Source organism: Gossypium hirsutum, chromosome A04 (genome assembly GCF_007990345.1).
Source record: "Gossypium hirsutum isolate 1008001.06 chromosome A04, Gossypium_hirsutum_v2.1, whole genome shotgun sequence".
NCBI classification, from domain to species: domain Eukaryota; kingdom Viridiplantae; phylum Streptophyta; class Magnoliopsida; order Malvales; family Malvaceae; genus Gossypium; species Gossypium hirsutum.
Window position 1 is genome coordinate 75,390,767 of NC_053427.1, and position 13,244 is coordinate 75,404,010.

The window sequence follows — 13,244 nt, forward strand, 5'->3', positions numbered from 1 at the left end:
ATAGCATAGTAACCGCGTCGAGGTTGAAAACACTGGCTACTTTTGTCGGCTTTGTTCTCATGACTTTCCACTGATAGTTATTCAATGACATCTCTTCAACAAATTCGTAAGCCTCTTCAAGTGTTTTGTTGTTCAAAGTTTCACCGGCGGCTGCATCGATAAGTTCCCTTGTTGAGGGGTTCACACCGTTGTAAAAATTCTGAACCTGTAACCATAAAGGTAACCCATGGTGAGGGCACCTTCTCAATAGGTCCTTGTATCTCTCTCATGCATCATAAAGATTTTCTAGATCCATCTGCACAAAAGAAGAGATATCATCCCTCAATTTAGCCATTTTAGCCGGCGGAAAATATTTAAGTAAGAATTTTTCGGTCATTTCTTCCCAAGTAGTGATTGACCCTCATGGTAACGAGTTCAACCATTGTTTAGCCTTATTCCTCAACGAAAATGGAAACAACCGAAGGCGTATGGCATCATCAGAAACACCATTGATTTTAAAAGTGTCACAGAACTCTAAAAAATTTGCCAAATGAGTGTTTGGATCCTCATCCTGCAAACCATCAAACTGAACAAACTGTTGTATCATTTGAATCGTGTTAGGTTTAAGCTCAAAATTATTTGCAGCAATAGCAGGTCTAAATATACTCGATTCAGCTCCTATTAAACTAGGTTTAACATAATCATACATAGTACGAAGAGCAGGATCCTAATTTACTGGGTTCGCAACAGCCACAGAAGGTATCGGATTATTATTATGATTATCAGCCATCTCCTCAGTTGTGGTTTGAATATTGTCTTCTTGCCCTTCCTCTATGTATCGTAGGCTTCACCTTATCTCTCTTCGATTTCTACGTGCTGCGCTTTCGATCTCACTATCAAAAAGTAGAGGTCCTGACGGGTTTCTTCTAGTCATAAACTATAAAAACCTGCCAGAAGTAAATAAAAGAAAATTTAGTGATAAAAATTAAATTGCAATAAAATAAATGGCTAAAGTAATAAAAATTAAGCGTTCCAAATATCATAGTTCCCCGGCAACGCCGCAAAAAACTTGATGTGCCTGATAAGTTTCATAATTATGATTGATCGTACTTGAAGACTAACTATTATCACGATAAAGACAAGCGCACCTATCAAACAGTAGTATAGCTTATAGTGAGACCGGAATGTCGAACCCACAGGAACTAAAAGTACTAGTATTAACCTTCTTTTTGTTATTTGGCCTAAAAATAAAGGGATTTGCTTTATCTAAACTAATTAACTAAACTAAGAATGCACAAAAAGTAAATTGGGGAAATACTTTTGGGAAAACTGATTGATTTACACAATACCCAAGGAAGAATCCACCTAGACTTAACTTGTTATTTGACTCTGAATTAGACGATTTATTCACTTGACTCGATACGTAGAAATCCCTAATTTATATTATTATCCCTCTCGAGACTAACAACGTCTAACCCTAGGTTGATTAATTGAAATCTCTTTCTAATTAAAACTACTAGTGTTGCATTAACTCGATCTATGGATTCCCTTATTAGGTTTGACCCTAATCCGGCAGATTTATGTCGCCCTATGTCTAGGGGTGCAATCAACTCCGCTTAATTATGCTAGATCTACTCTTAGACAGGGACTTTTGCTCCTCTGAATAAGCACATCAACACTTGAATCAATATTTTGGAATATTAAAGCAAGAATTAAGAACACATAATTAAGAACAAATCAAGTATTTATCATATAATTCAGAAAATAGTAACAAGATCCGTCTTAGCTTTCATCCCCCTTAGGTATTTAGGGAATTTAGTTCATATGTGTAAATGAAAACATCTCAGAAGAATAATAATAACAAAACATAAAGAAAACCCAAAAACCCCTGAAGGAAATTGAAGGGAGATATTTAGTCTTGAAGGAGAATCCGGCTTCTCAGATTGATCAATCAGCTTTCTACGAGTAATTCATTGTCTCCTACTCCATGTGACCCCTTTAATCCTCCTCTAGGGTGTTTATATAGGCTTTGGAATGCTTAAGAACCCTCCAAAGTTTTCTTTTCCGAATAGCACTAGACTTGGGCTCAACAGGGACACAGCCGTGTGCCACGCCCATGTGCCAGTGCTTCAAACCGTGTTAAAATCTGTTAAAGAGGCACATACGTGTGGTATACCCGTGTGAGAAGGTCCAGGCCGTGTTGATTTCCCACGTTGGCCCATTTTTTCCGTTTTTGACCCGTTTCTCACTATTTTTACTCTCCTATGTTCACCTAAGTATAAAACATGAAATTAAAGGATTAGAAGCATCAAATTCCATAAATCTAATGATAATTCCACCAAAAATGTGCTAAGCATGGGATAAAAATATGTATAAATTACGACTTATCACTGGACGTCCCTTTCTCTCTTTTTGTTTTATTTTCATGTCTCTCTTTTGAACGGTTTTCTCTTGGGGGAAAATTTTGGAAGAGCCTCGTTTCCTTGTCGCCGAGTTAGTGTTTGGGCATCAGATGTGGGTTTTGAATCTTTTTTTTAAAACTTGAACCCTAGATTGATTCAGGGTAAATCGCCTTAACTAGTGTGTTTTGCACCATATAATTCAGTATTGAATCGCTCGAATTTTCGACAACTTACTTTGTGTGATTTGGTAGTGAGTAATTGAGGTTGGTATTGGCTTTGTTTGGCATAGAATTGGCTTATTATGATGTGATTCTGAAGTATGCGATTAGAGGTCATTTTTACTGATCAGAAAGTGAGGTTTTGGGTCAATTTCGGGGTGGTTTTGTGGCCACTGGGGTTTCCACACAGTCGTGTGTCAATTCACACAACCGTGTGCCTTTGGGAATTAGGGTTTTCGGGCCTATTTTGGTGCCATACGGCCGTGTGGTCGACTTGGAGATTTTATCATTTCTCACATGGCCGTGTCCCTTGGGCACACAGACGTGTGAGTTTGGGGACTAGGGTTTGAGTGATTTGGTGCCACACGACTGTATGGCTAATTTGGGGATTTATAAATTTCACACGAGTGTGTGTTTTGGACACATGGCCGTGTCTGGTAGGCACACGAGCGCGTGAGACCCTCACATGGTCGTGTCAGCCCTGGACTCGAATTTTAGTGCAATTGGGCAAAGAGTTACACGGCCTGTTTCTAAAGTATGTCCCTAGACCATACGGGCGTGTGCTTTAGTCATACGGCCATGTGCCTCTCTTTATACGAATGTGTGACACAGACACACAGTCATATACCCCTTTTACACGAGCTTGTGACCTCCCATATGCCATAAGGCTAGAGTTGTAACACCCCTAACCCATACCCGTTGTCGGAGGGTTAAAGAGTATTACCATACAAGCACGAAATTTCAGTTAACTTTATTAGAACAACTCCCGTTGGCACACATACAATATACAAAAGAGTCATCTCAAGATAATGGGTATATTGATTAATTCTTAAGTTCAATTCACATCAAAACATTAAAAACTTTAATCGAATATCAACCACACATTCACATTAATTATGTGGAACACATATAGTAATTTAACAAGCCATTTTCGCAATGCTATACATATATACATCATCAAAAAGATACTTATTTAACAACAAAAAGTCAAGCCTATACATGCCATTATCAAAGTTTAACTACTAGAGTACCGAATAGGCTTAGATAGTGTGGACGACTTCGACTTTGAGATCCCCGAGACCGTAGCCAATGAACGAGATCTATAAAACAGAGGATTAAGGGCAACAAAGTAAGCATTTCTATGCTTAATAAGTTTTAAGTAATGAAATCATTTAAAATTAAAGCATAGCATTCATAATGCTTATCATCTTTTCTTTGACCGAATATAACATGACTAAATATACTACTATTGTTCATGCAAGTCATTTTAAATTATTCCTTAAACACCATTTCATATCACGTAGATAACTTCTTTTTTTATTCAACCAACTTCATTATTTGGCCGAATACATCTAATTCAATTTCAAAGCTAAATAAATACATATACGCATATTCACATACTCATGTTACTTCACACTTCAACCAATATACTCACATGCTCAGAGCCAATCTTAACATATATTTTCACTTGAATCAAAATTCATGTATCCTGAATAAATTATAGACTTCATACAACCATAAGCAATGGCTGGCAGAGCACTATCCAAATGAATAATCACAATTTAAACCAAATCAAATTTTACAACGTATATACGGTACATACCTGACCATCTTAGGGTTGTGAGCCCATTAATTTGAATTATTACTGCAAGATCACACATTTCCAACATAATTGCCTTCGGGACTTAGCCTGGATATAACACCAGCACGAATGCCTTCGGGATTTAGCCCGGATATAACACCAGCACAAATGCCTTCGGGACATAGCCCGGATATAACACCAGCACGAATGCCTTCGAGACTTAGCCCGGATATAACACCAGCACGAATGCCTTCGGGACTTAGCCCGGATATAATCTCACACAGGGCCTGTGGGTCTTAGCCCGTTGAAAATCCTCAATTATCGTGTACACATATATATATCATAGTGCATTAGCATTTCATTTACATTACTATAACACAAGCACAACATGCTTATCAACCATTCCACTTTCGGCTCAATAGCCATATACAAGAACACGACTTCATTTCGCTATCCAACATGATTTCTATAACCATTCGGCTACAAGTCATATGCACAAATTATTTATCTCACTACTTAACTCAAGTAGAACCATTAAGTTACAATTTATATATTATGCTTATATATCATGATTTTATCAAATCATAAACTAATTTCCATTACTCAAAGACTTACCTCGGATATTTTTGAACAGTTGCGGACAGGCTATTCGATTGCTTTCCCCTTTCCTTTATCTGATCTAGCTCCTCTTTGCTCTTGAGCTTAATTTAAACAAATGAATTTATTTAATTACTTATTCAACTATACTTCTTAGTAGTCACATATAACAATCATACATAACTCCAATACATATTTATATTTTATAAAATATGCCATGACTCAATTTCATGCTTATTTATTCTCTATCTAATTCGCATGCACAACAAAGACTTACATAACTTATTATGCTACCTTATACATGAATTTAACTATATATATAGTATATATATATTCGAATGTCTCTATGACGCAAGGTGTATATCAGGCATAAATATACATATATATAGTGCATGCCTTGATATCATATAAACCCCATTCGGCCCTAACTAAACAAACTTTGCCTCCATTTAAAATTCCATTTCATGACCAATGTAGCAATTTCGTATTAGTATGACCTATGCCAAACAATGACCGAATCACTCAATCACATTTATAGCCGATTCTATCTTGTTCATATTAAGGTCATAACTCACTTAAAGTAACTTCTAATCTTTCACACTCTCATATCGATTATTATAAGTATTGCCGAATGCTTAAACATAATTAAGCTAAAAAATTTATCCAACATCATCTTAATTAATTTCTACTTATTCATCAAAATTTCAAATACAAAGTATTTAACACCTATACACTTAAACCGAATTAGCAAACACCTATAGACCTTGGTCGAATGCCATTAAACACAAGTCATAAAAATCTTATTATTAAAAAAAATCAAACTCTCAAAAATAATGCACAATACCGAACCCTTAGATGATCAAACATCTAATTTACTCAATTCAAAACACCTAAACGACATTTGTTCAAGACATTAAGCAACTACATGTTCGGCTATTACACATATGAGCAATAACAATTCATACTTTTAACAAGATTAACTTCTTTCACCAACAAATTCTTCCTCAAAACTTAAAGGCTATAATCAAATTATTTCCTTATTAACCATAACCGAATGTGCAATTCATCCATCAAAATTCAAAGTTTTGGCATGGGCTAAGTAAGAAACAAGATGATTAACCTAAAACAAGCTAAAATTTCAAAAATCTAACACAATTCACTAACCTTCCTTATGTTTCAAATGACCGAAAGTCTTCCCCCATTTCTTTCTTTCTATTCGGCCAAGAAGAACAAAGATAAAGCTTTGTTTTCATCACCCATCTTTTTCTCTTCTTTTTATTTTATTCATCTATATTATAAAGTATAAAGTCATTTAACTAATAATTAATACATATATTTAATATTAAAGCATCATCATGGCCGGCCACTAATAACAAAAAGGGATATTTGACATGCAAGTCCAACCTTTTTATAACATGCATTAATAGACCACTTTTAAATTTACCTAGCACACTTCACAATTGTCTCACATGAGTCCTATTTAATAAATTTCACATACAAATGACAAAATTAAAGCATGAAATTTTCACACATGCACGTACACATACAATAAGCATAGAATATAACGATTAATTATTTTTATGACTCGGTTTTGTGGTCCCGAAACCACTTTTCGACTAAGGTCAAATTAGGGCTATCACAAGAGTACACGGGCGTGCGGTCCTAAGACACTGATATTGGTTCTGTGTGCGGTTCTGATCTGAGTGTGAGTTTGTGTGCTTTAACCCTTGGCTAAGCTTAAACAAGGGTAGTTAAGACTCCATTTTAGGCTGCGGCTTAAGTGATATGTATGACTAACGTGTGGAATACCTGACTCTGAACCCGATTAACCATGGTATATGTGTGAATATCTGTTCTGTCTGAATTTCTGATACTGTGTCACTATTCTGTGAGATTGAATGCATACTTGCACATAACATGCAAGAGATTTGATCTCTATAATCTTTTGAGCTTCAAATCATGAAAAATTATCATAAACTTTCTGTAACTTCAGAAGCAAAACCAAACAATATTTTACCGGTCCGAATTTTCTACAACTTCACATAGCCCAACAGAACAAGAACTTAATTTCTCTTTCAACCCGATCTTCAAAATGTTCTTCCAAGGTGAATCTCTAAGAAATACCATATCACTAACAAAATACTCAATATCCCAACGTTTCAAGTCTATAGATAATTTCTGTTTGTCAAAACTGCTTTCAGTCTATCTCGAATTACTTCCACTTTTCTTCAATTTCACGAATCAAACAGCTCTGCATATTCTTTTTCAAAAATAGAGATAATTCCAACTTAGATTCCATAAAAATTCTATCCCATTTCCATTTTGATGTCACCACTAGTTGTAACAGTTCTGAAGATATCTGTACCTAATATAAACATTTATATGCAAATTCAAAGTATTGCTTTTCTTTTCCCAGTCTTCAATACATCTGTCTCAAATCACTGTACATCTTATTCTTCCAGAATGCATAGACATAGTACTACTATAATTTCATGCAAATTCTCTTGTATAAGTTCTGAATCTCTCTGTTCAGCTTTTATTTCTAAATAGCAAACAACCATCATATCATATCTGAAATGTTTAATAAGAAATCTGTATACTATATCCATTTAGCCGATAACTCATTACCATATTTCTGAGCTTCGCAGATCTGCTGTAAAGAAGTCGGTTTAATTTTTTTATCTCTACCAAAATTGATCCATCTTCAAATGATAACAGTCAGATGTTCATAGCTCATAACACAAAACAAAGCTTTCAATTTGAATATACATACATTCATTTGTCTTTTTCGGATGATAATTAATTATCATATCTTGATCTTTTAATGCAATAACAATAACTACCACTTCTGAATCAGGTATCAAATAATTCTTCCCATGTGATTCTAACATTTCGTAACATAAACCATTACTTCACTTTTTTTTTGCATCAAAACACTGCTATCCCTGTAAATCACAAGTTTCTTTATCGGATTTCAGACTAAACCATAACTAGTGCTTCAGTTAACTAAGCTTTCAACTAATCAGAACCTTGCTAATGTCTATCAGATCATTCCAATTCCACATCTTTCTGTAATAACCGACTAGTTTTAGAAAACCTCTGATTTCAAATATATTTTTCACTATCATTTCAGTTACAAAATCTATAGCACATTCAACTTCTTCAATCAACAATAGTTCGGGCAATTCTTCTGGAAACACATTAGAATTCTCTTGCACTATTGCCATTGATTTAAACCTTAACTTAAAAATTTTAATATTCAATACATAAACAAGGTAAATACCATGACCCCTTTCCGGCATATATCTGTGTTGGCATGTTCAATATCACAATAGACAATTAGCTCAATCTTCTCTGATTCAACAAAACATTTCATCATCTTGATCTTGCAACATATTATACTTCTGCTTATAATTTACCACCATATCATGCAGAATTAACCATTCTATTATTGAGATTATATCAAACAGTAAGAACATCAAATCGATCAGAAAACAGTAGTATCATTATCAAACAGTTCCTGCAGATCTTATCAGCCCATAAATACTAATCTGAAAAATTTAATGCTTCAATCCAAAATTTTCAGCAAACTCAACAGAAAAATCTTTAATAGATACTGAACTTATGTAATCATAGGAATAGTCAAACCAAGATCAATTTAAAATAATCATATTAGTGTCGATAAAGAAGAAAGTACCTGTAATGACATCCGGTAGAGATAAATCTTCTCATATACAATTAACATATACCCAGGCTGATGTTCATTCTCCAGATTTTACAGTGAAGTCATTTGTCACGCTTCGGCTTTCACTCGTATTTCTGAGATTACAGGGTAACCTACCTCTGTTAACTACATTACTCGGTCTTGAACTCTAAATAATGTTTTTTTTTTCAATTTTCTTCAAGCAATCACTAAGATAATAATCAGGAGAATCATGTCTAACACATATTCCATTCCTTATTCTATATTCTTCAGCTTCTGTCTTCATTTAAACCATCTTCAAACCATTTGTATCATACAGTTTCTATCGGAATATACCCTCTGATATATTTATTTAATCAAACAAATTCCCTTCATACACAATTGCAGTTATATGATCCTGTTTAAGCTTCAAGAATTCTGTATGTTTCTGATCAAGAAATCTCTGACTGATATATATATATTTCTTTCAGAACTCATCTCAGAAAATTTCCAAATAACCCTTTCTTAATCACAACATAATCAATTTTTCTACCACTGATAACCTAAATCTTTTAACGGAAATATCATACCCTTCTAACATTTAATCGGTGAACAGAACAATTCATTTACAATCCCGATAATATTCTCTAACCAAATTTCAGTTCTTTCAAGATCATTCTCAACTGTAATTCTCAATTCATCCACACTATATATATACATGTACAGATCATTAACAGCAGATAACTTACCCGTTCAAACAAGCTCTATACCTTGAAGCACCTCGGGAACCGAGTAAGAAACAGGAGGGATAAATATTGTAGCAGATACAATTTCTTCTACTCACTGAAGAACATCAGTTATAATTCTAAATAATTATTTATCATTTCTTTTACTATTATTTCATCAGTCATTATTCAGTAATTAATTACCCATTGAGTTTATACCCAGTGTTGTTGATTCAATTTTCATCTAATTCACGAGACTATTCGTCTCCAGTACACATTTCATAATCAATACCATCGATATTTTCCTCTAACATTTTCACTATAAAACAGTACCAAACAAATATATCAGCATCCGATCCCGACTCAATTTCGACTCAATTATGGCATGTACCTCTAGACTCAATTCCAAGCTCGATTTAGTCCGAGAATCGACTAAACCTGAATAGCTCTGATACCACTAATTTTGTAACGTCCCCTAACCCTATACCGTCACTGAAACAGGGTTACGAGACATTACCAGTCAGTACAGTCCAATTTCGGTCGTTAATTAAAATAAATATTCACACACATCCTAGTTTTAAGATGTTGTCCCTTTAATGGGCCATCGCGGTCCAATATGAACAGTAAATTGAATTCGGGACTAATTTAGAATTACTACGAATTTTTAGTAAATTTCAAAATTCATACTACATACCGTTGCCAATCATAATTTACTCATTTCATCAATACTTTTACAACCTAAATGACTCTCATTAAACATCCTGGGTACATGCCATTATCAATACTCAACATACTTTACCTTAATGAATCCGGGATCGTCTTAGGATGCTGATTCAACGTACTATCTTTACTTAACCATATAAATTTTATATAGTTCATATAATAAACACAATAACATAATTGTTCAATTCTTAACTAAATCCATTATTATTTACTTCATTCTTTCACTTACTAGTCGGTATAGCTTTCCTTAATTTATTCACAATTCCATATCATTAAACTATATTCAACTATACACTTATCAATCATATTCCATTTTAATTCATTTCAATAACATTCAATTTCATTTATATCATATCAACTTACTATCCCTGATAGCTTTCACTATAAACATACGATTCATATATCTCAAATCACATTTCAATTCATCAAGTGGCATCATATATCATCAATTAGAACTCCAATCGTTTCATGAACCTTTGGTTCATATTTTCAATTTCATATCTAAATTTTCAATTCTCAATTCAATTTCTCGTTTCATTTCAATAGCTTGATCAATCAAATTTATTCGATTTATCTTTCACTTATTTACCCCTATTAACAAACCTGGACTTTGACGGATACACAGATTCCAACCCAAACACACCAGTACGGCACATTGTGCCTAAAACGGTACATCGTACCTGATCAGTATACGACACATAAAGTGCCTAAAACGACACACGAGGTGCCTGATACGACACACGAGGTGCCTGAAATACGACACATAAAGTACCTGATCAGTAAAGCTCGCAAATCCCGTACACTTCCAGATCCTATGGCATGCCAATTATATCCGACTCAGCCCGACTAGTTAATAGGGTATTTCATTCACTTTCTCAATTTAATAATTCTTTCATCAATATAACATTCTGATAATCACATATATTCACCCATTTTCACAATTCATACAATTTCATTCAATTCAACAATATATTTCAATTATTCACATTAATTCATAATTCAATACAATTCAATTCACTTTTCAATATCAAATATTCAAATATCACAATCTCATATATTCATATCAATTTCCTCATATTTCTAATCAATATATTTTTCAATATAATATTCATTCAATATTCAAATTTCTACATAAATCATATATATTATATAATTCAATCAATATAAATTCAATCAAAATAATTTCAATCAATATAAATTCAATAAATTCATCGCATACCAAAATCAATCCATTCCAATTGTAAAACATCATAATTCTAACACTAACAATTGCCATATGTATATAAATATAACAAATAATAACTAAGTTCGGATTATAGAAATACAAACCGTAATTTTCGAGCTAACTCCCGTTGACTTTGTCTTGTCCTTTCTTAGCCGAGATTTCCGGTACCACATTGACTATTAAAGCTTAAAGCTTCAAACCTTCAATTTTCTCTTTTCTCCCTTTCTTTCTTTCTTTTTCTCCCCTGCTCTCTGCTTCGTTTCATTCTGTTTCTATTTCCTTTCTTTTGTTTCTTTAGTTTATATATATAATATAATATAATATAATTAAAACATAAAATATTTTTATTATATAATAATATAATAATATAATAATATACTAAACATAAAAAAAATCTTAGATTTTCTTCACGATAAACCGCCTCAATTTATACTTTTTGTATAATTGCCCTTTTAGTCCTTTTTATTTTCTTTTAATCTATAATTCGACTTTCACACTTTATTCAATTTGGTCCTTTTACTTAATTACTCTTAATTAAATTAAATTTACTTAATTAAACTCTAATTAACCACTCATTTTACTTCGTAAATATTTTTAATAAATATTTACGAATCCATTTTTCAGAAACGGAGACCCGAAAATACACTTTTTCGGTAACGGTAAAATTCGGGTCATTACAACTGTACTGTACGTACGTCAGCTCCGCTACATACTATTATCTTATCAACTGCAACTCGCTTGTTTAGCGGTCTACCGCATTGCATAGTACAACACATACGCTAGCCCTGCTGCGTATTATTATCTGAGTGGCTTATTCCACATATTTGGTGTGTAGGGTTGGATAGGCCTTTCGAGGTCGTAATTGGTGTGTTTGGTTGGATGAGCTTTAGCAGCTCTTTTGAGGTGTGATCGGGGGATAGAGAGGTGTGTTGGATGGATGGGTGGGTTTTTATTTGACTGCATTTCATTCGAATCTGTCTGTGATTTCTAACTGTAGAATTAGTTATTTGTAATCCATTTGTCTGATTAACATTTGTGCTGAGACTAATGTGTGAACTTCGTGTGCTCTGATTGTTAAGTTCTACTGGGACGTTAGTTCCAGGTGTGCTTTCTGACACTGTGAGTAACTGAAAATCTGTTGTGCTTCTGATTTGAATTTTGTACTTCTGTTTTAGTTTTATTTTAGACTCACACTGAGCTCGAGTAGCTCAGCCCCTCTTAGTGTTTCCCTTTCAGGTACTCTCTTCTGAATTTTGACGCTAGGCTCAGTATGCAGAGGTCTCAGACAGCTTGGCCAAAATTCAATACAAGTTATATTTTAAGCTTTTATTTGTCATTCAGATTTTGAACTGTAAGGTTTTGTAAAACTGTGGTACAAATTCCGATTTAAGTTTTAGTCATTTTTATTCTAGTTTTATATATTAAACTTAACTGAAATTTTATTGTTCGAGTTTAATATGACGTGATAACTTATTTTTGTAAGAATTTACCTACGATCACTTCGATGATCAATTTAACATCCTGGATTCGGTCTAAACTTCTAGGTCGGATTTCGGGTGTTACATATCTCACCTTGCAAGTCTAACCATTTTTTTCTAATAAAATCGAAAAAACAACGAAGAAATAAAGAAAACCCCAAAATACAACAATTGAAATGAAATTTTAAACAATAAAAAAGCAAGAACTCTAGAAGAACAAAGTAGTTCCAGAGAGGGTAGAAGCCCAAATTTATAGATTTTTCAATTCTCCCTCATAAATGTACTGTTTTGGGTTCGAAGGCCATAACCAATAACATCTAACCACCTTTGCAATGTCTAATGCCCCTCATCATGGCCACTTTTCCTAGAAAACTATGCATTTATGATAGTTATTGTAAAAAAGTCTAATGCCTCTTCAACTTCTTCAGTGGGTTAAACCATCATCCAATTTTGGATCATGCCTTACGAGAGGCCACTTAATAACCTCTTGTTCAACCCAAAGGGCCTATTGTTATACCCCTTCATTGTTTGGACACGTATTAACACCGAATATGTTGTTGACCTATACGTTGACTCATTCTCAAGCAATGCCTCAACAGGCCACTCGTCCTCAAAATCTCTAGGAAAGACCAC

General features: G+C 33.8%; 1 non-coding gene across 1 annotated transcript; it reads left to right on the forward strand.

The window, feature by feature from the left end:
- Positions 1 to 221: 221 nt before the first annotated feature.
- LOC121228341 (small nucleolar RNA R71) lies at positions 222 to 328 on the forward strand. Its single transcript, XR_005925917.1, has one exon. It is a non-coding gene; the product is annotated as a small nucleolar RNA R71 (small nucleolar RNA).
- The last annotated feature ends 12,916 nt before the right edge of the window (positions 329 to 13,244 follow it).